The 21,548-nt window shown below is 46.2% G+C and overlaps 1 protein-coding gene and 1 long non-coding RNA gene across 2 annotated transcripts in view; one reads left to right on the forward strand and one right to left on the reverse strand.

Annotated features, from left to right (window-relative positions):
• Positions 1-12,093: 12,093 nt before the first annotated feature.
• Positions 12,094-13,770, reverse strand: LOC104875681. Its single transcript, XR_784142.3, has 3 exons — positions 13,526-13,770; positions 12,865-12,984; positions 12,094-12,441 (listed from the first exon to the last, which is right to left on the reverse strand). It is a non-coding gene; the product is annotated as an uncharacterized LOC104875681 (long non-coding RNA).
• A 1,412-nt stretch (positions 13,771-15,182) lies between these two features.
• The window catches only part of Ifrd1 (interferon related developmental regulator 1), a 47,261-nt gene continuing 40,895 nt past the window's right edge, over positions 15,183-21,548 (forward strand). Inside the window, exon 1 of the mRNA XM_033756964.1 lies at positions 15,183-15,251. The gene's annotated coding sequence lies outside the window, so the exon portion shown is untranslated. The remainder of the gene's footprint in view (positions 15,252-21,548) is intronic.

The raw sequence follows: 21,548 nt of genomic DNA on the forward strand, positions 1-21,548 counted from the left end.
TTTTGAAACAAAAATTGAAGATCATTTCATTTTATGCTGGCCATCCACTCCACAATGGCTTGCTTTTTAGGCCCTCCTTGTTGCAGAAATCTGACCTTACTAGGTGGATTCTTTGCGCTACCTTGTGTCCCCCTGAGCTCAGGAGGAGGTTGGGACACCAGCGCGCACGTGGTCACGACTGAAGTGTGATGAAGGAAGAGATCGTGAAGGGCAGGAAGGGAGGTCAGCGGAGAGCCTAGCACAGCCACGCCGGACCTCAGGACTGGTCGTGTGTCTTAAGGAAAATCACACAGCCATCCCCGACTTAAAACAGCTGTGGTTGTCACTGGAAGGCGATGTCCAGTCCACTGTACACGTTCACAATGGGGCCCAATCCCTCCCCACATCATCACTGAGAAATCAGACCCATGTGGCTCTTCCTGTTGTTTTCCAAAGGTTGACTCTTGGCAGGAGGAATAGGTATTCCGGGAAGCTTCTGAGTTGCACATATCTGAGCAAACTGGTCGAGTGCAGAAAGTCCTGTTCCTGGAGACACAGTGGTATTAGCACAACCTTATAGCCTGCTTGAAAGCAACCAGATGATAAGCTGTTGGGCTTTGGAGTGGGCACCTAACCACTCTGAGCCTTGGGACCCTCATTCTTGGCAAGGAGGGATATGGTAGTTCTTTTTCTTTTTCTTTCTTTCTTTTTGTTTGTTTGTTTGTTTTGTTTTCTTGAGACAGGTTTTCCCTTTGTAGTTCAGGCTGGCCTTGAACTCACTATGTAGCCCAGGCTGGCTTTGAACTCAGCAATCTTCCAGCTTCAGCCTCCTGAGTGCTGGGATTACAGGCATGAACCACCCATCCAGCAGTGGTTTTTACCTCATTAAAACATCAGTGATAATTAAATGTAGTTGTGCATGTGAATACAGCACTAGAACAGCATTCGATAAACATTATTTATAATGATTATTTCTTTATGCATGTGGTTTTGGTTTCCTCTGAGGATTATTACACTCCTACACTTAGCTGGCTGCCTTATAAAATGTGCTCATGACCAGAGTGTTTAGTGGGTGATCTTAAAGGTATTACTTCTACCAGAAGAAAAAAATCCACTCAAAGGTCTTGCGGTAATGGCAGAGGGTCACCTTCATATCGGCAGGCAGAACACTAGTTAGGATAGACAGGCCACTTTCCACTCGGGCTGTAAATCTCCCATGCAGGCTTTGAAATTATTCTTCTAAAGGCCGTGAAAAGAGTTGATTTTTCATGCCAACACTTGAAGTATGCTACAGAGGCTATGAAAAATAAGAAGTGGGAGGCAAACTTCTTAGATGAATGTGACTTAAGGTATCACTTCGCAGAGCTATCACCAAAGAGTTTGGGTCTTATGTGCCTATATTTTCAAATCATTGGCTGTCAGTCTCGAAAGCCACACCCTGAAGGTGGCTGAGGCCCAGTGAGAAGGAAAAGGGTCCTCCTGACACTCCCAGGGCCCTGATTTGGTATTGTTGACCATTTGCCCCCAAAGGCTAAGAAGGCGGGAGCCCAGAAGGCCCGGCACCCCCTTGGAGTTCCAAGATGGTTCTGTCAACAGCTTGCCATTGTGGTCAGGAATACGGAGATAAATGAACCCACCCAGAGGAAAGGCAGAGAAATGGATGGAATCAGAAATCCTCATCTTAAGCAAAATAAGCCAGACTCAGAAACACAACTATCACATGTTTTCCCTAATGTGTGAAATCTAAAAGCCAAACCAAACCAAGCAAAACAGAGCTGAGGTGAAATTAGAAGGGACCCTGTTATTACACAGGAGGAAGGGAGTCAGAAGGGGGAATGTATGTGTTACAAGGATGCATGAGAATGCCACAGTGAAACCCAATATTTTGTAAAATTAGTATATACACATATGTGTAGAAAAAGGAGGAAAGGTTTGTTTTGGCCCACAGTCTCAGAGGTTTTAGTCCATGACTGCTTGGTCCTGTTGCTTTGGGACCACGGTGGAGCAATACCTCGTGCTGCGAGTGTGGCAGAGGAAGTTGTTCCCTTCACGTCAGTTGGGAGGCAAAGAGAGAAGACAGGATCCCAGACTCTGCTTCAGGACACCCCCACATCCTACCGTTCTTCCTTGTAGGCCCCACTTACTAAAGGCTCCCCTTAGTGGCATGGGCAAGGCACCACACCTTCAGTAGATGGGCCTTCGTGGGGACTCAAGGGCCTTGAAACATATTCGAAAAGATTAAATCAATTTCTGCTTGGCCTCCTTAGATCTGCTAAGCTGTGTCCTTTCCTCTGGCCAACCTCACCAGGCACTGGAAGCCATAATCTCTCCCATTCATTTCCATGTGCTAATTCTGAACACTCCCTTCGTTAGGGTGCTGACCTAGAAGAACAAGGTCCTAAGACGTGCAGCGCCTTTCTTTACCTGCTCCTCAGCCACCTTTGACTGCTAGCTTCAAGTCTGAGCAGTCACTCACTCATTGCCAGTGGACGTTTCAAAGCAGAGGGAGCTGCCCAGAGAAATGACACAACCTATGAAGCTCAAGGTTGACTTCTTTGCTAAAACACAGCCAGGGATCTGGGCGTGCTGTGTCACGGCGCGCACCGGGACTGTTGGCAGGATGCAGGAATCCGCTCTCAGAGTGGACTTCGAAGGTCTTTTCCAGACTTGTTGTCCGCAGCTCCTTCCACTCACTCACATCTCAGGGCTACGAATCTCCTCGTGTTTACAGTTCTTACACTACTTTTGGGCCACGATGCCTCAGGACATGATCGCCTTAGGACGAATGAGGTGTCCAAGCCAGCCAGGCATGGTGGTGGGCGCCTATAACCTTCACACCTGGGAGAAGGAGGCAAGAGGACAGGCAATGCCGCAAAACAACAACAACAACAGCAAAGGAGATGTCCAAGGCATCATTTTAATCTTCTTTGTTTTGAACGTCCAGGAAGAGCTTGATATCCCCTGTTCTTAAGAGCTTCTTTATCACACATGAAATCCTGCCTAAGAATCAAAGCATCCCTAGCTTTGTGGTAGTCAACAGATGGATCTCCATGTGTATGAATGGTCAAACTTTTGGGACAGTTTATGGAATGAGCTGCCTTCAAACACATGGCGCAAGATGTTCTTTCCTTGCCCTGTGGATCTCTTGGACATCTCTTCCTAGTCTCGCTCAGCTATTCAAATAGTCTGGTTTTCAGGTATTGAAAGCTCTCGCCCAGATGAAAACTTCATTTCGTATTCCCACCTCCACCCTGTGTCCAGCCTGCCCTGGGCCAGCAGTAGCAGGATGTAAGGCTGTCTTCCTAGGACTTGGTTGTGGAGGAAGACGGTAGGTAAAGAGCATCCTGCCTTTGAACCATGCTGGCACTCTTTGCAGTCTGCTGAGATTTCAGGTGGGCTGGTGCCGAGGACATCAAGATGCTGGCTTTCTCGCTACAGCACTCCCACCCTTGCCGCACAGGTATTGTACTTCCTGTCTGATTTCTCGTGTACACCTGCCCCCTTGCAGAGGCCTCACCTGGAGTTTTTCCTGTGCTGCTCACCTCCTCGGGGGCATGACCCTAAGAACATGGCTACAGTCCCGTGACCCGGTGTCAGCCTGGCCTGGGGAAAACCAGTACCTTTGCCCCCCACTGCTAGAAGAGCTACTTGCTTCACCAAGTGGCCTCTGCTTCGCCTCTGGGGGCTCTGCCAGTCCCCTACCTCACATGTCCAGGGGAGAACAGACACTGATTCCTGTGTTCTTCTGCTTCTGTAGGAGCCTTTGGTTTGGACGGAGCTGCCCTAGGCCCAACAGAACAAATGACAGCGAAATTCCTCAGGCCAAAGCGCCATGCAGCTAAACTAAGCTGTTTATTGGAACTTCTGAGAAGTCAGGAGCAAGATCATAGTCAGACCTTCAAACAAGCCACTTTTAGCTGGTATTTAGTCCCCTCTGCTTTTATCAGGGCAGTTTTTTGTTTATCTTCAGCCTTTTTTCTGCCTGTAAAGCAAAACTCTTCTGCTTAGCTCATCAGAGCATTCTGCCTATTTTAAGAAATAAGTTGTGGGCCTGGGATTTAGCTCAGTGGTGTTGCCACCTGCCTCGAAAGCACAGGTCCTGAGTTTAGTCCCCAGTTCCAAAAAGGAAAACAAAAAAAAAGAAATAGGTGTCGCGTGATTCTAGCATCACATATAAAAGTCAAGCAAGACCTGTAGAGCTCAGCGTGGTCGTGTACACCTATGGCCTCAGCTACTTGGGAATCTGAGGCAGAAGGAGTTGTGCAAACTCAGGCAGGCAACACAGTGAGACTCAAAACCAAACAAAAAGAAAGCCAAATGTGGTGGTGCACACTTGTAATCCCAGCATCTGGGAGGCTGAAGCAGGAAGGAGGACCAAGACCAGGCCAAGCAATTGACTGAATTAGCAAGACCTTGTCTCAGAATAAAAAAATACAAAGGAGTGGGGATGTAGCTCAGTGCATATATCCTGGGTTTAATCCCCAGTAACACACACACACACACAGACACACACACACACACACACACACACACATTTCAAATTCTGGGGGACAGGTACCAAGCTATCTTCCTGTGGTCTTGTGACGATCCCCTGGCTGGCATCTCTCCCACTCCAACATTTAATTGGGGGTTGACAGTGCCTTCGGTCAGATCCTCTTTGATCAGTCTTCTGGCCCAGCATTTCTTGATCGGTATCAGTATTTTTGTTCCTCTCTGTGTGCGTGCTGAGCTTCAGCAGAAAGCTTATGGGAACCTCTCAAGTTAGTCATGTGCGGACAGTTCCACCAGGTCTCAGTGCTGAGTTGCTTTCCTACAGCTCTGACAGGTTGAGGAACACGCATGGGTATGGGGGTGGGGGGCATCTTTCCCGGCTGAGGCCACAGCGCAGTGGGGAGGCAGCTATGAGACTTGGAGGCTGCTTCTGTGTGCCCCGGGCATCTGGCTCAGAGGGAGAGTTTTTCTCTGGCTCCAGGCTGCACTGAGGGAACCCGGTGGATGGGTGATGAGCAGTCCCGTGTTGTGAAACTTCGGACTCCTTGAAGGGGAGCTAATCAACCAACTCATCCCCAAATCGAGAAGTCAGAGTGAAATGAAGGACTGAAGAGTACGTAATCACCTCAAATGAAATCAATGCATTGCCTTATTTCTTAGATACACGACAAATGCCTTTGGCTTTTTGTATCTTACCTTTCACTACCATTCCTTCAGAGAATGCATCTTACCTAGCTTTTCGAAGGTGATTACTTCTAGGTGTCCCGCTGTACCTTAGCCATTATTCTAGAAATCCCGAGCCCCCCCCCACTTCTGGGTGCCAGTGGGGACTCCCGTGCATTGGTTAAAACCCTTGGCTTCACCTGGAGTGACCCTTTTTATTGCATCAGGTGGCTTTGGAAGTCAAGCTGATATAGGGGGAAGAGATGTAACTCCCAAATTTGCTCGATATCCGAAACGAGTGTTCGTGTTCTCTAAAATCAAAGAATGAATTCTAGGAACAACGGAGATTGAAAGTAGGAAAAATTTATTGAGAGAGATAGCTTCTGTCTAAGAGAGACAGAAGGGGGACGGGAAAGTGGGTTGCCCGGTTGCCCACCCACCCCACTTCTCAAAGGTGTTTTATGGAACAAAGAAAGCCATGAGGTGAGGTGGGTTCAAGGTGGGGCAAAACTACAACCAACCAATAAAATTAGGACAAATATAGTCACTTAGGTAATATTGATTAAATGGAGAAGTAAGTCATGTACAAGATACAAGAAATTTTCAGAAAGGAAATGGGCTAGGGAGATTGATGTTAAGTGTGTTTTTTTGTCTGTTTGTTTGGTAGCAGGGATCCAACTTGGGTCTTTTGAGTTTTCCAGGCAGGCAGCGATCACTGAACTAAATCCCTGGCCTGAGATCGATGTCTATTTAGAATATCAATCAGGGCTACCTATTCATCTCTAGGGGAGGCAGCACCTCTTTTCTTTTTCTAATGCTAACCAGTGAATATGCCTCAGTTGTTTTTCTATGCTGGGGAACCAGCTTTGTCTAATTGCCTTATAATAATTTCTAGCATAATAATTTCTTAGTTACCTGCAAGAAAGCCACATCCTTGGGTCTTTTGATGGGTTTCTGTTTAAATGGAAAAGATTGTGAGAGAAGGTGACCTTGGGCTGCAGCTCTTCTTGGTTTAAGGCAAAGCTTAACAGCTGTGAAATAAGCACCTTTCCCAAGTGATGACCATCACTGAGATTTCCCCAGGAAGTTAAAAATCACCACTTAGAGTTTAAAAAGGGTTAACCAAATGTACAGACCACTCATTTTAGCATATTGAATTATTATGCAACCCAAAAGGTAGAAAGACACAGTCTAATGGTTCATAGAGGAGATTATAAAAATTTGCTCATAGGTGGAAGATTTTCTGATGAGTTACAAAATGGATTTCACTTATAGGGATAAATCTGTCTCATATTCCTGGATGTATTGTTAAAAAAAAAAAAGCACAGTTACTTTATGCACAATAGTTTTGACATTTTATCAGCATGCAATTAAAATCCCTTTCTTTAAAGTTCTGGCTCTAAATTCTTGAGCAGTTAGAAGGCCAGAATGAACCATGTTACACATTTCAGAAAGAAGTTAATTTGATAACTCTTGGAGCTCTGTCCCCTGAACGAGCGAGCGGTGCGCTGCTGCCCTCTATTGGGCCACCTCGAAAATGCAGCCACAATGTAGGACAAGTCTTTCCGGAGAAACACAAGCTCCTGTCATGGTCACCGGGGAAAATGCGGCCTCTTCCTCAGCGCAGAAACTCTCCATTTTTTCGACAGAAAAGCAGAAGAAACACAATAAGCTGATCAATAGAGGGGGGAAGGTGGCAATTAAACTTGTTGGAACTCACTTGCTGGGTAGACTCAATGAGTCAGCTCCGAATGTTTAGCTTGGAGCTTTAACTTTCAGCGGGCTGGTTTTTGGAGGTGGGGCCTTGGGAGGTAGTTAGGTCTTGGAGGTGGAGTCTCACGTGTGGGGATCAGTACTTTTATGAAAAGAGGAAGAAGCCAGATGCAGTGATGCACACCTGTGATCTCAGCATTCTGGGAAGCGGAGGCAGGAGGACCTCAAATTCAAGCCTCTCTCTACCTGGGCAATTTAGTAACTTTGCAGCAATCTGTCTCAAAGGAAAAATATAAAAAAGTCTGGGGATGTAGCTCAGTACAAAGGCCCTGGGTTCAGTTCACCAGTACTGCCTCCCAAAAGGAAGAGATTGGGGTTCCTTCTTCTCCTTGTTAAAATGCAGGAAGCACATAAAAATTCTGTCTGCAAACCCAAAAGAAAATCCTCACCACAATACCTTGACTTTGGACCTCTGGGCCACCAGAACTGTGAAAAAATAAATGTTCATTGTTTAAGCCACCATCGCTAATCATCGCTAATCTTTTGGCTAAGAGCAAGTGTAGAAGTATTTAAGCCACCAGCCTGTGACATTTTATTATAGCAGCCCTGAATGACTAACGGTGGAGTTAAAGAAGAAATGAAAAGAGAAAAGGGGAAAAAAATAGGAAAAGCAAGTCAGGTGTTGCTCATGCATTAACCTCTCTGGATTGTTGGGAGGAACAAGCCAGGCAGCTGTGGACGGGGGCTCTGAGCTCAGACTGCCTGTGACTCTCAGTTGAAGGAGGGAAGAAGGACGGGGTGGGGCTCGACTCCCCACTGCCTCTGGATATCTTGTTTCCCTCCAGTGGAAATGAGTTCTATGCGCCAATGCCTCCTCCTCCTTGCACAACGTTTAAAAGGCAGAGGACAGTGGTTTGCTCGGTGTGAGGCCAGGTGTTTGGATGTCAGGGCTCCGTTGGGGACCTTGGGATAAGATGCACTTCGATCTAGGACTTCACTGAACCAGGGAAATGTGCGAGATGGGCGAGAAAACATGCTTCAGAAAGCACTGATTCATTGCTTTGTTTCAGTGTGATCTTTGGAGATTATCACTGGTGATTCTAGGACTTCACTGAACCAGGGAAATGTGCGAGATGGGCGAGAAAACATGCTTCAGAAAGCACCGATTCATTGCTTTGTTTCAGTGTGATCTTTGGAGATTATCACTGGTGAGTGTGTGTGTGTGTGGGTGTGTGTGTGTGTGTTGGATTTTTCCACTCTAGTGGGGATGCTTTGCTGATGCAGTTGTTGTCTCCTCCCCAGATTCTGTGTGGTCCCAGGAATGCCAAGGCCGTGTAGATGGGAGAGTGGTGTCCGCTGGCTTCAGAGCAGAGTCAGAAAATTGGGTCTCAGCTTGGCTCAGGTCCTTGCCCTGGGCCTTACTGTGGCTCTTCCTTACTTGGGTTGTTGTAAGTTACTTTCAAGTCGAAAGATTCCTAGGAACGTGGAGTGGTGCCAAAGAAAGGGTCTTTGAAATGTGTTTGTTTGATTTTCTGATTTCAGTCATGCAGATGGCGCACTCGGGGGTCATGCCGATGGCGTCCCACATCTGCCATCTCAGAACTCTGGGAGGGAGGCTGAGGCAGGAAGGCTGCAAGTTTCAAGTACAGTGCAGACAACTTAACAACTTAGTAGATTTCTCAAAATAAAAAATAAAAGAGCTGGGTTTGTAGCTTAGTATTAAGGCCTGGGTTCAATCCTCAGTAAAATAAGAGAAAGAGAAAGAAAAGAAAGAAAAGGAAAGAAGAAAGAAAGAAAAAGAAAGAAAGAAAGAAAGAAAGAGAAAGAAAGAAAGAAAGAAAGAAAGAAAGAAAGAAAGAAAGAAAGAAAGAAAGAAAGGAAGGAAAGAAAGAAATTATGTGTCCTGGATCAAAATCTGTGGCTCCCTGCAAACCCAGCTGTCTTCTCCTATTCACCAAAATTCTTTCCTCCTTCACTAATAGCAACAAGGTGGTAGAGAATCAATTACCAGTCCACAGGCTTCTACCACATAAACAAAATCAGAAAAGCACCAGGGAAATCTAGGAAACCCGGTGAGGGAGGAACTGGGGTTAGTTGACTTCAAGTCAATGAGACTAAAAGGAGTATTGATCATCTACTCTACCAACAACTGTTCCTTATTTTCTGACTCTCAGTGCTACAGTTGGATTTATATCTGACCAGTACTTTGATCTCGCAAGAGAAACACTGACCCCAGTCTTCTGTGAGATCACTGGGAAACAGGATTGACTGGCCACTGTGCCTGTCACCCCACTGGCACTGGTGACAGTACTCAGCACACATGTGCAGCCACAGGGCCCGAACCAGGCCTGATCTAAACCAGGAGGAGTCTCCAAAAAGACCTCTGGCCCATGAAATACAAGTGCCACTGTACTGCGGGGGAAAGACCCCTCCCTGATAAGAGCACACCTGCAAGACAAGAAAGTTGTATCTGCCTGTTCTCATCCCTTCCTGTTTACGGTGCTTTGTGTGAGACTGGCTGCCTAGTCCTGGCTGTCTTGTAACCAAGTGCTGTTAATTCTGCATATGATTCGGCCGAGGGCAGACCATACTGGAAAAGCCGAATTCTAAACATCTCCTGAAGCTCTCTGTAGAGAGCTAATGACATTTCGGCTGCTACAGATGGTCAGCAGTCTTCACACTGCTGTCTGGAAAAGTATGAGAGTGTGGCCAGCCTACCTTCTACTAAGTCCCTTAGTGGCTACTCTGATCGTGCAGCACCCTGAGGAACATAGTTTATCAAAACCTAAAGTTATGGAAAAGCAGCCTGTATTTCCAACCTGAAGTAGGCCTTGAAAGGTATGGACTTAGGGACACCACAATCCTCCATCTAACATAAAAGAAAAGGAATGTTCTTTTTACCTGTTTTTCCAATCTGAAAGAGATTAATTTCTTGGAGTCACCTTCAAGAGTCCATTTTTAAATTACATGCTTTCTTGAGCAAGACTAGCATCCTATGCTCTTGAGTCACATGTTAACTGAGGCAGAGAGCTTTAAGATGAGGGCAAAAGGAATAGAATCTTAGGATCTAAGAGAGGTCAGTATCTTCTAGACCACCTAGCCTCAAACCTTTATATTTGCAAAGCTGTGGGCCAATAGTTTACACAGGTAATATACACATTAGAGCCAGAATCCTTGTTTCTAGATCGAGATTTTCAATTTTTTCCCCCTGTGCTGGGGATCGAATCCAGGACCTTGTGCATGCTAGGCAAGTGTTCTGCCACTAAGATCAAACTCAGGACCTCGCGCTTGTGAGGCAGGCAGTGGAACCACTGAGCTAAATCCCCCGCCCGCAAATAACATATTTTAAATGCCTCAGGAACCTTGCTGCAATTTCTCTAGTTTGAAGTTTCATTTGAATAGCAAGTTTACACTCAGCAGGGAGGAGGGGCGTGGCACCAAAGGAGGAGCTGAAGGGCGTTGGAGAAAGCGGACTATGGAACTTGGACACTCTCTCAACCTTCCATCTACTGGATCTACTTTTCTCTTTACACTTTCATGTTTCCTTTTTTGGGGGAGGGGCTACCGGGGATCGAAATCGAGTTCTTGAGTCATGTTTCCTTCTTGATAGACTAATCACATGCTTGTTTTGACCACTAGTCTAATGAATGTCATTACATGCTAAATTTACAGTTGCTTTGATTTCTTTAAAGAAGCTTATTACTGAGATTTTGAAAATAAATCACTGCTGTGTTATTGACGTTTCATGCATGCTATTTTTGTGGAATATTCAACAAGATGTTTCTTAAAATGTTAGGTTAACTATTCTAACATATTCCCATGTTTCTGTCAAGTATTTAGCGGTCTGTAAGGAAATGCATGCACCATTTAAAAACATTCTGACTTTTTTTTATAACAAGGGAAGAATTTGTTGCAACGCTAGTGGGAATCAGTCCCTGCTTTAGATATACAGTTTTAAAATATGCTCTTTCAAAAGAGCACCTTCATAATTGTTTTTATGGCCTGTTACTGCAAAGACTCCTTACACAGGCCCATTTCTAAACTGTAAATCATTTCTAAAACTGTTAATCTTGAAATGGTTTCTGTGTTCTCTTGCCCTCTGGTGGCTAAACTGACACCTTCTTTGAAAACTTGTCAATCAGAAGCCCGTGCTGGTCACCGAGGTATTAACTCCGTCCTGCTTATGTTTCGGTCCTTTTGGCAAATGTCTCCTCTAACAGCTGTCACTAAAGTGGTGACAACTCTAACTTTAGGGTCCACCACCTCTCACCAACCTGTCACTACCTGATGGCTCTAATTCATGAGATCGGTTTGGTCTCCAACATCTTTTGAATTTTCTCCCTGTGTCCACGATTAGGAACTTAGTATCTACGACACTATTCCTGGATTCGCTCCACTGTACAATTAGGTAAGTCATCGTATCGGTGAGCAGGCACCAGGGGTGTCGCACTGTCCTGGTTATTAATTGCCCAGTGTTTATCCAGCGCTGCGGTACAGCTGTCAACTCTCCTGGCTCACGGACATCGTCCCATCAACTGCATGCAAAAGAGGCCTCCGCTGTGCAAATGGAACCCACATCTCCCCCAGGCCCCTCCGGGTGAGGGCCCCTTGTGCTTTCCGTGTCCTTGGCATTCTGGGGCATCCTCAGCCATGCGCCGGTCAGGACAGAGTGCAAGTGCCTGCTTGTGGACTTCTACTCCCATTTGCATCTAAATTGAAACCTGTGCCATTGGCATTTCTCAGGCACAGTTTCCAAGTCCTCCGATTCAACCACCAGTGGATGGAAAAAGCTTCTAAAAAAAAAAAAAAGATTGCATCTGTACCATCAGGAACAGATTTCTGTCATGTCATTATGCCTTAAGCAGCACAGAATAACAACTATTACATAGTGTTTGCATTGCACTAGGTATTACACGTAATTTAGAGATGGTTTAAAGTGTACTGGGAAATTGGGCCAGGCGTGGCGGTGCGTGCCTGTAATTTCAGTACTTGGGAGGCTGACGCGAGAGGATCACTGAAAGTTCGAGGCTGGTTTGGACTGTGTAGTTAGAACCTGTCTCAAAAAGCCAAAATCAGTGAATGAATCAATCATCAGCTATATAGGAAGACTTTTGTAGGCTATATGCAAACAACCACTTTATATAAAGGAAGATTTCAGTATCTATGGTAGTCCTTCAAGGACTGGCACACAGACTCGAATGAATGATTTTATCATTCTATCTTCTGGTTATGCTGAAGGTACACGCCTCCCTCCCTCCCTCCCTCTCTCTTTTTTTCTAGTTGATCCATACGCTTTTCAGAGTGGGTGTGTGATGAGATTCCAGTTTGGGTGGCTGGTGACAGTACCTGATGGGAAAACGGCAGAAGTTCTGATTTCTTGTTTCGTTTCTTCCCTCAGTGAGATAGAAACCAACACAACCAGATGAATGGTGGAGGGAGAAGGGGATGTAGATAGTCGTCCCCAGGAGCGGAGACAAAGGACCAGGCAGTGTCGACTCCCTAGCGGCACCCAGACGTGGCTCGTGGTTTGCGGTAATAAATTTAGAGTCAGACCAGCATGATCATAGGCTTTTCTCCACCGTGTTCAGCTGCATCCTGTTGTGGTTTTGCGAAATGAGTACAAAGAAATGTGTGAACCAGATGTGAGGAAAGTTTTAAAGCACTCCCATGAGGCACAAAACCAAGGAGATGTTCCCTGTTCCTGGACTAGATGACACAGCATTGGAGAAACGCCAGTTCTTACTAAGTTAATACCCACGTTTGCTGTAACTCAAAAGTGGCCATTAACTTTTTCTAGACTGAGAAACATTTCTTCTAAAGCACCTAAGAAAAAGTAGCAGGCAGAACATTCAGGACCTGCCCGCCTCCCCACGGGGCATAATGGACACCAAAGATAAGAACTGGCCTTCAGAGAAGAAAGCATTCTAAGAGTGCTTCTTAAATACGCGGAAAGTTACTTACTCCTGCTTACACTAAGAGAAAAGCAAACTAAAAGTATTGAAAAGTATTCCTGCTTACCCCGGTGATGAGTAAAATTCAAAAGCTTGCAACAGAAGCCGTAGGCAGATGGTGAGAGCCCCAGGGGAAGGGTCTGGTGTTGAAGGAGGAACCACTTAGCACTTCCGCTCTCAAACGTCTCTGTAATTTAAAGCAACATGAGCAGGAAGTTATTCATAGTGGCGTTATTTGTAGTAGTATAAGATTATACATAAGCCCCCAATCCAGTAATGGGGTGGTGATAGGAATCCCCAGTACCACCCCCCAAAAAGAAAAAAGTTCACTGAAGACCAAAATACAAGATTAGATGAATAAATAATAGATATGCATAGAAAGAAATCTTGTGTACAAAAAGAGAGGAAATGAGACTCTCCTTAATTTTGTAGAAAGTAAAAACCCTGCAAATGTAAATCAAAAACCAGAAGGGCAGGGGATTTAGCTCAGTGGCACTGCGCCTGCCTCACAAGCACAGGGTACTAAGTTCGATGGGTGGTATAAAACAGAAACATAAAAACCCAATAAACAAAACCAGTAGGAATGATTTCAGAGCGGGGCTGGCTTCTAAGTCCTTGACTCCCCTAAAGTGACACATAATGCATGCTAGTAACAAGATAAAGCATGCTAGCAACAAATTAAGAGCCCAGGAGTTTGTCTTGCACCCCAACAGTTTTATTTAACTCACCTAGTTTATTCTCGGAGACCCGGGGCAAGACATCCTGGCTTTTGAGGTCAACAGGATTGTCCAGGAGAGCAAGGGATAGGGAAGACTACACGCCATACTTTAAAGGGCCAGGCTCTGAGGGAAGGCCCGGATGTGCACCTGCCCTTTGTCCTCATGGTGGTCTCTGACCGTCTCAAAAGGAGACAGAGGGTCACATATGGAGCAGGGAGGGGCGAAATGCGCAGCCAGACCGCAGCCGCCCTCCAGGAGAAGCCGGGCAGCGGGAGGCCCCACAGTGGGGTGGCTACTGCTTGCATCACCTGAGGTGGGAAATGCTGGCTGGCTGAGAGCGCAGCCTCAGAGATTGGTACCCAGAGGGCAAGGACGTGGCCTAGAGGGCGGCTGCTGTGCTCCGAAGCGCCCAGCCCCTCCCATGTCCTGTGTCTTGCAGGGTCTGCGGTCAGGGTTTCGGGAGGAACAGTGGGGCCGGAGGAGTAGGCCTGTGCGACCACTCAGTCCTCACCGAGAGGGTCAACAACTCCACATTTCACAAGTGAGGAAACTGGACAGAAACGTGGGGCTGCAAGTGGTGAAGAGGGCACTGCAAGTGCACTGAAGACCTCAGAAGCTGCCTTCTGCCGATCCCGGTTCCCCAGTTAGCAGAGATGCTGAAAGGCCTCTCCTGCGCTGCTCCTTCTGTGACAGCGCTAACCAGTGCTGTAATTCCCCTGGTCTGCTGCTTAGGAGGTAGGTGTGCAGCCCCCAGAATCAGATTCATCTCACATCTCCACAGTGTAGGGCAAGAGTACGTTAGCTACCAAAATTGTTTATTACAGCGAGAATCCCTAGCAGAGGAGAGACTGCCGGTCCTCGTTAGAACTCTGGTGGCACCCTTGGATAGCACAAGTAAGATCAAGAAATGAATTAAGGTGTTGTGCTCCATTTCGCTTCTAGAGAACGCATCTAGTTTTCCCTGTAAGCTTTGTTTTCATAGGTTTCCACTTTGTGCAGGTCTTCTGTTTGCTTCCTTCTTCCTGCCATCTGACTCTTTAAGAGGAGTCTGAGTAATGTTCTCAGGAAACTTGGCACTTGTTTCTGTCCAGGCTATCCCCTTCTTCGAAAGTGGAAATTCCCAGGTGTCTGTGAGGGCACCTGCCCTTCCAGCTCTGCCTCAAGAACGGAAAGAACTGAGATCAGGAGGCTCCTGCCCCACGAGGGAAAATAACCAGTTGTACCAGTGAGTGAGAGACTAGAGCATAAAGAAGGTAGAGACAAAGAGACGTCAGCGGGAAGTGGGTCAGGAGACCAGAGGGAGGGAGCAGGCCCTGGAACGCTCTCTGGGAGAAGGGCCCCACCCCACCCTGCCCCGGGACTGGGTGACTCAGCACTTCCTATTATTAGGAAGGCCAACCCAAGAGGCCCTACCAAGGCTGACTGAGGGGCCCACGACTGCTCTCTTCCTGGCTCCTGGTTCATTTTAGGTCTGTAAAGCAAAAGGTTGTCCCGGAAGGGGTGTGTGGAACTCATTCTAGTGTTTAAGGAGCCGTTATTACTTTTGTTTGCTTGTTTGTTTGTTTTCACTTCAGCCAACAGCTGGAACCGGTCAGGCTTTGGGCTGATGCCAGCTGCTTTATCTGATAGGATTGTCTAATGATGATTAACGTTTATTGATGATCGTGGGGCACCTGGAACTGTTCAAAGACCTTCATGAGGACATCTTATGTTACTCTCAGAAGCTGACCAGAAGGTAAGGATTATTGTCTCCATTTGCAGATGAGAAAATGGAAGCTTGGAGGTGAAAATGGCTCAAGAGGGAGACACAGTCTTTTGGACCAAAGAGTCCACGTTTCTATCCTGTGCTCGCTAGTGATCATAAACAAGAGTACGTGAGCTGGGCGTGGTGGCGCACGCTTGTAATCCCAGCACTCGGGAGGCTGAGGCAGGAGGATTGCTGTGAGTTTGAGGCCAGCCTGGGCCACATAGTGAGTTCCAGGTCAGTCTCGACTTCATAGTGAGATCCTGTTTCAAAAAAGCAAAACAAAACAAAAAAAGAGTATGTGGAGAGAATTGAAAGCAAACAGTGGGCCAAAAAGGTAATGTGGAGGAGAGGCTAGAGAGAGGGAAGCCTAAATTGTGCATAGAAAATCAAGGTACTGAAGATCATTGGCCCTGCACAAATATGGAAGGTGCTACTTAGAGGATTATTGACTTTCCTAGTATCTCTTCAAGTGGGACATTTTGTTATCTCCATTTCCATGTATGTGGTCCATGGGTTTATGGACTGAATCTGTGTTCTTCCAGCCCCCTGGGGACTGGAGTGTATCCAGTGTGAGTGGAGAGGTGTCCATCACCCCATCTCCTTCTTTCTGAAATTCTCAGTCTCCTGGTCCTGCAGTAAGGCAGCAGAAGCTGGGCATTATTTTCTGAAGGCTTTTGCTGAAATATACACACAGTCCTTTAAATCAGACTCCCTGAAGGCAAGGGCTTTGTCTTGTTTGTTTGTATAATCTTAGCTGTGAGAACATAGAAGGTGATGTCTATTTATGTACTGAAAGAAGAATATGTAAATAAGTGAAAGAGATTGGGAGGGGACAGGATACCTCTCATACTTGTTGGACACTTTCTCTTGTCTAGCTGATTCATTGACTTTGATAATTAGAGATAGAGAGGAATGGTTCACAGATAACTTGGGGGGATGGTTCATAGTAATTTTTGTGACTTTTATTTTTTTCTGTTGTAGGCTTAGGAAGGGGAACGTTTGGAGCTTGAGGCTCCATAGTAGGCAAACCTGCAGAGCTGGTGGGTACGATATACTTTGCAGTCTCACTTCCGCTCCCTTCTGTCAGTGTGTCCATGCTGTACTGTGTTCCTTCCTTCCAGCTACACAAGGAGAGCACCCTCTTGACTTAACAAAGCAAAATCTCCAGGTTTAGGCCTCTGACATTTTTAATCTTGCATTCCTCTGACATTCAAATAAACTCAGATATTTCCCCTTCAGGAAAAACAAAACAAACAAAAAACTTTTGTAACTGTAGTTCTTTCTAGTTGCCATCACATTTCTGTTCTTCCATTTTATTGTTAAGCTTGAATAAATGGGCTGTACTTTTTATCTCCATTTATTTGTTGCCCAATAATTTTCAATTTCCTTGAAATCTGGCTTCTTCTGCTACTACTCTAACAAAATGTTCTCTCTGTTGTAGAAATGAAACACTTTATGTCAGACCACTATTTGTGCCTGGTAGTCCTCTCCCTTCTTCCTTTCATGGATAAAATTCTTCTGAGTTTTCTTTGGGCAGATGGATGCTCAAGTAGAGACTGCCTCCCTTGCAGCTAGGTGTGGGCATATGGAACAACTTCAGAGTTCCCTAATGCTAACAGCCTGTTCTGTGCTTCCTCTTTGGTTCTCACTGCTGCTTAGAAGTGTCAACAGCTAATGTGGATTCTTAGCTTCCTGTAAGACAGAAATCAGACACGGGCTGGTTCTTAAACCTGCTGACAATCCTCATTTTGTCTGCCCTCTTCTTTGGGCAGAGTTGGAGGGGGGTGTCCCTGCACAGGTTTCTGAGATGTTCTTAAAAGGGTTCTTGCCCAACTCTCTGTTAACAGCTCTGGTCTTTGAGCACCAGTGACTAGCAGCTCTTTTAGTGTTAACAACAGTGAGCTTTGAATGCCAGTGGCTATCGCCTTGTTTAGTATTAGTGGCTCTCTTTGCCACTTGGAGTGGCAGCTGCTGGCAATTCTTCCTCACTTTCCATTGTTCTCTGGTGCCAATCATCTTTTGGCACCAGCAGCTTTTGCTCTTAGGATAGCAGCTCAACTTGCTCTATTCAAGATAGAAATAATGAATAGGCAAAAATGTACCATCTGGAAGAAACTTTAATGGGGAACAGTACACAGATTGAGTGTTCTCAGGTTATAAGGGGTTTCTTTATATAGGAAAAAAGGCAGCTGATGTGAGAGCAGTGTCAGGCTTTCTGTTCAGTCATGGATGGAGAAGAACCCTGTGGTTGCAATTGAGGAGGGCTACAGGGGGGTGGAGTCATCCGGAGAGGCTGCAGGGCAGAGTTGTCTGGGATAGGTCCATGTCCAAAGCCTGCTGCAGCTGAAGCAAATGTCTCTGTAGGGCACTGATGGAGTCAAACTAGCTGCAAGGCATTTGGGGCATCTGCAGAAGAAAAATGAAAGTATCTCTTAGGGAAGGTTGGGCCCTTCTCTCCTGTCTCTGAAGCTGTGTTCCAAATGGGTTTCGGATGGTAAAGCCAACTTATTGAGGCCAGCAGTGGTGCCCCTAGAGCCCTGGACTGGTCACCTTTGGATCTTTACATGAGAAAGAAATAAACATATACTGTATTTTCATCATTCTATGTTGGGGTCTTATTAAGAAAGTAATAGGCATTTGTACAGAAACTTGCTGGTAACTAGAAAAATGACAACAAAAAATTCTTGTTGGCCCTCCTACTTTTCTTATTATTCTTAAGACCTTTCTTATTATTCTCTTATTATTTTCTTCACCTACTGTAAGCCTGGGCATTCCTCGGATCTAAGTTCTCTGCTCTCTCTCACCTCTCTATTCTGTGTCACTAATTTGTGCATTCATCAAAGCTATCAGGTGAGGACCTATGTTGGGCTCAGTCCTCGGGATACAAGAACGAAGCCGTGTGACTCCCACCTCCAAGGAGCTCATAGTTGGAGAGGAGAGGGCAGGCAAATACAAAATGGTGCTTTTAGTATAGTGTGCCGAGTAGCTCCATAGAGCTCTGCATGTGAGGCTACGGAGGAGGATACCCTACTGGTGTGGGCTGCGTGAAGGGCTGGGCATTACAAAGGAGAAGGTGAGCCTTTAAAGGGAGGTATAAAGGAAAAGAGTTGAGGGGAAAAGAAAGTGATTCTAAACCAAGAGATCATCCAGGAACCAAAAACCTAGACTTGAGAACCTTCGAGGTATTTGCAAAGAACGGCAAGCAGTGTGGTTACTGATGCATGCAAAGGGCCAAAGCTGGTGCTGAGAGTGGACTCCGGTGAGGTCTCTGGCCTTGTTACATGCGGTGCAAGCAGACCTGGGCTTTCACCTGATGGGGCCCTGCGCGAAGGGTTCTGACCAGAAGCACGAGACTGTGAGACCCACGTACAGGCAGTGTGCTCTGGGTGCTTGGGTGGAGGATGGATTCCTGCGAGGTCAGCAGGGTGGAAATGGAGCCCCTCGGGAGACTGAGGTGGTGAAGACTCATTTGAAGGGGCTGATCTGAGATATCGGCTCTAATCATAAAGACGGCAGTGGATATGAGAAATGTTTAGGAAAGGAAGTGGGCGTGACAGTGACTGAAGAGGGCTGGAGAGGAAGGGTGATTGCTGAGGTTTTAGCACGGGAGGCTGGACAGCCAGCACCACAGTGTTAGTGGATCCTGCTGTCTCTCCTGGGAGGCTTTTGGCCTGTGAAGGTGAAGAAACCTAATCTGCAGGCAGCTTTCTTGAAGGGCCCAGTCCAGGGCTCTGTGAGGGGCTCTAGCATCGTGGCCTTCTATCGCCTGTTTGCGTTTCCCTAACTAGGGCAGGGGGCACACCCGTCCTGAGCTGGTGTGGGCTGCAGACACAGCACCTGCATCTGCTCCTGCCCATCCTGGTTCTGGTCCTCCTTGCTGCTACCACGAGCTCAGTCTTTCTAAAGAACAGTTGGCCTCAAGTTGGTCCTCTCCTCAAACCTATTGTCATTGTGTCCATGCTTTTATCTACTTGTCAAGTTTACCTGGAGGTTCCCTTTGCCGCTTCTCTTTAAAATCAATCTTCCAACAGTTGTTGACAGTTTCTTTAACCTGACTATCAAAGAGCCACTTACAAAGGTTTAAAGTCTGTGGTCCTTATGAGAGCTCTGTACAGTATTGGAGCTGCTTTAGTTAAGATTATTCAGTTGAATTTTATTGTTTGCCACCGGCTTTCTTGCTTTGTCTTTATAGCAACGTGGCTTTTCTGTCTTTAAAGACCTGTCTTATCTGAAAGGTGGAATCCAGTGGTGACTACTGTTTGGGATGTCTCATACCTACAGAAATCACCTGGTTTTCAGCAACCCTCCCTCCTGATGGCGGCCCCGGGGCACGTTTAGTCCTTGATTACACTTTAAAAGTCTGTTTTTCACACTGTTGAGTCAGAGGCAATTTGTGTTTCAGGATATAAATCTTTGAACATCCGTTATTCAATAGTTGCCATATCTGGAACGTTACATGTTTCATCTGCAACCACTGGGCTGGCCAGGCCGTTCTCTCATCGGAAAAGCTGTCTTACTGTCCTCATTGAAGTTCACTGCGTTGTCACCTGATTAATGACTCCTGAGGGTTTTTCTGTTATCTGAGCAGCTGCTACCCTGTGTATGAAAAAACCTAATTTCACTTTCCAGCTTTTTCCTCCCATAATGTCCCGTCTGTTTCAACAGATTTTCACTCAGATGCACTAAAATGGGACTTATGACCTCAATTTATTATCTCAGCAGTCTCAATAAAGGAGGCAGTCCCACTGCATTCTTCTTTGGAGATAAGGTAGGGCCAGAATCTTTCTAAAAAAGAACACACCGTACAAGCTCATGTTACAAAAAAATTGCAGCCTACTTAAATTTTCCACTGATAGAGCTTCAATTTTTCTAAGAAGTTTACCTATTATGGGAAAAACGGTTACAAAAATAAAATGAAGATGGTTACTCTTAGACTGCACTTCTGAGCCTCAGCACACAACGCTGCTGTCTCACACCGGGTCTTTCTCAGGCTTCTTCTCTGCATCCCCTCAGTTTCCCCATGTCAGTAACACGTTGGCAGATAGAAGTCAAATGTGTAGTGTGGCTGACGGCACCTGCCTAGACCCAAGGGGTGAAAGGACGTGGGGATAAAAGGACTTTTGGATACAAGGACTTGGAGTTACCCATCACTGTTACATACTAAAGCAAAAATCATTTCCACAAGGACAGCAAAAAACAAAAGCAACATCAAACAGGTGCAGCCTGGAAATCTAAGTCATTTTGGGGAAAGTACTGTTTTCCATATCCTGGTTCTCATCAGTTACCTCGAGCCTTTGGGTGTCTGTGGTGCTCCCAGCAGTAGAGGGATGGACATGTTGGGGGTTGGAGTGAAGCAGAAAGGGGGGCCAGCAGTCCTTGGGGAAGGAGACTATGGGACAGCAAAGGTGAACGCCTGGACAGCAGCCTGGTTCCATGCTGTTACCTCCGTCAGCATTCCTTGAGGATCTTCAGAAGCACACAAGATGGAGGACTCGGTAAAAGAGTAGGCTTCCTTTCAGTCACATAGGGCGAGAGCTCTGATCTTTGTTGGCCTTGGGAAACTAGAGAATGGAGAAGTGTGAGCATCTGGTCTACCCACAGTGCGCAGATGAGCCCCAATCCAGGATTATCTTTCCCACTCACTTCACTCCTAGCCGCCTTTCACTTTCTGTCTCTGTTGCATTTGGGTGGGCGAAGCAGGAGGGGGCAGATTAGAAGGTATTTGGCATAAAAGGAGCCAGGAGGCGATCAAAGATACGTATCAACTGCTGGCAGTTTAATTCCACCTCCTGCCCCCAGCAGCCCTGGCTGCTCAAGTAGCCTGGTGCCGGAAGTGGAAGATTCTCCCAGAATTCTCTTTCATGTAGGTGAGCACTGTGTTCCCATCTAATGGATGCAGATGCTGCCCAGAGCAAGGAGCAACCACTCCTGAGCGCCTCCAGCCCAGTGTGGGACATAATTAATGCTTGAGGTGGATGGAACTTGCTAGCTTGTTATTTCCTTCCTTTCTTCCTTTTTCTTTTCTCACCCTTCTTTTCCTCTCCCTCCCACCTTCTTCTTGTCTTATGTCCTTGATCCCAGGACATTTTCTGCTCATTATTTTCAAGCTGTGCTGCTGTTTCTACCAGTGTCCTGCATTCCCTGTGGTGGCCAGATATCTGCTTCCATCATTAAGAGGGCACAAAGGGACCCAAGCAAGCCCAGGGCTATGCTAGGAGGTTTACTGTTTAGAGCCTTTTGCCTAAAAATTGTTAAATGAAGACATAACATTGTTTAACCATATGT

This window comes from Fukomys damarensis, unplaced genomic scaffold, assembly GCF_012274545.1.
Source record: "Fukomys damarensis isolate Sample0158 unplaced genomic scaffold, DMR_v1.0_HiC HiC_scaffold_4, whole genome shotgun sequence".
NCBI classification, from domain to species: Eukaryota; Metazoa; Chordata; class Mammalia; order Rodentia; family Bathyergidae; genus Fukomys; species Fukomys damarensis.